Source organism: Phyllostomus hastatus, unplaced genomic scaffold (assembly GCF_019186645.2).
Source record: "Phyllostomus hastatus isolate PE091 unplaced genomic scaffold, TTU_PhHast_1.1 phas_contig_137, whole genome shotgun sequence".
Classification (NCBI taxonomy): domain Eukaryota; kingdom Metazoa; phylum Chordata; class Mammalia; order Chiroptera; family Phyllostomidae; genus Phyllostomus; species Phyllostomus hastatus.
Genome location: NW_025333583.1, coordinates 11,229,818 through 11,231,026, shown reverse-complemented (window position 1 = coordinate 11,231,026; position 1,209 = coordinate 11,229,818). Strand labels below are relative to the sequence as shown.

The 1,209-nt window shown below is 39.2% G+C and overlaps 1 non-coding gene across 1 annotated transcript; it reads left to right on the top strand.

Annotated features, from left to right (window-relative positions):
• The first annotated feature begins 343 nt into the window (after positions 1 to 343).
• LOC123830118 lies at positions 344 to 470 on the top strand. The gene has a single exon (XR_006787703.1). It is a non-coding gene; the product is annotated as a small nucleolar RNA SNORA44 (small nucleolar RNA).
• The last annotated feature ends 739 nt before the right edge of the window (positions 471 to 1,209 follow it).

Sequence of the window (1,209 nt, the reverse complement as noted above, 5' to 3'; positions counted from 1 at the left end):
ATGAAGGGAATTTGTTAATGAATTCACAGGAGCCTAAATTATTTTTGTAAGGTCTTGAAGAACTGAAAAGTTGCTAGGGGACTGAAAGAAAACAAATGTAACTGTATCTTTTAAAGAGTTGATTGAAGCAATTAACATCAAATAAGTCAGAAAAAAAAATAATTTGCAGTGCAGCAGAAAACAATGAAAGAACACCCGTATACAAATGGATAATAGGTAACATGTCTCCACTAAGGGAAGTTCATGAGTCATAAAACAGATTAGATTTTCAAGGGGAAGAGCATCAGCTGCCTCACTCAGCTGTGAGTGCCCTGGGGATAAGGGGATGTCTACTCCGCTCCGAATGAAATATTATAGATGTGTGGCTGGTTGTAGCCACAGGATCTCCAGCTGCAGGGTGAGCAACCTGGAGAGACTGACAGCTCAGGTCTGTGAAATACCTGCAGCTGCCACTTGCCTTTCCTAGTGCAGACTTACGAAAAGAAGGGAGGGAGAATAGATTCATGGGGGAAATGCAATACCCTACCCGAACACTAATGTACTACAGTTCGACTTATACAGAACACCCAATTTAATGCCTAATGATTGTCTGAAAACTTTATTTAAACTGAAAACTATAAGTCAAGTATAATGAATGGTGTCTAGCAATGACTGAAGTATAATACAGAATAGACTCATTCTGTCATTCAACGGTCAATAAACAACCAGGGAAGTTCAGAGGAAAAAAATGCTGTTGTTGCCCTGCCTGGTGTGGCTCAGTGGACTAAACTATGAACTGCAAACCAAAAGGTCACCAGTTCAATTCCAAGTCTGGGCATGTGCCTGGATTGCAGGCCAGGTCCCCCACTTGGCGGTGTGTGAAGCCAAGTGATCAATGTTTCTCTCTCACATTGATGTTTCTCTCCCTCCCTTCCCCTCTCTCAAAAAATAAATAAATAAAATCTTTTAAAAAATGTTATTGTTTTGTTGTTCTCTTTCAAACAGAAAATGCAAACTACTTAGAAAACCATTCAATTGGCGGGAATGCAATGGCTTTGAAGGTGATGATAGAATGGGTTGCTTACTCTGTCTGATCAGTATAAGAAGTACATATTTTTATTCAGTATAAGAATTGGTTCCGAGGCAAGAAACAATCATAAGCTGTAGCTAATTATCTCAATATCTTGAGGAATGAGGAATTGAAACATGTGACTTAGTACAAAAAGTGCA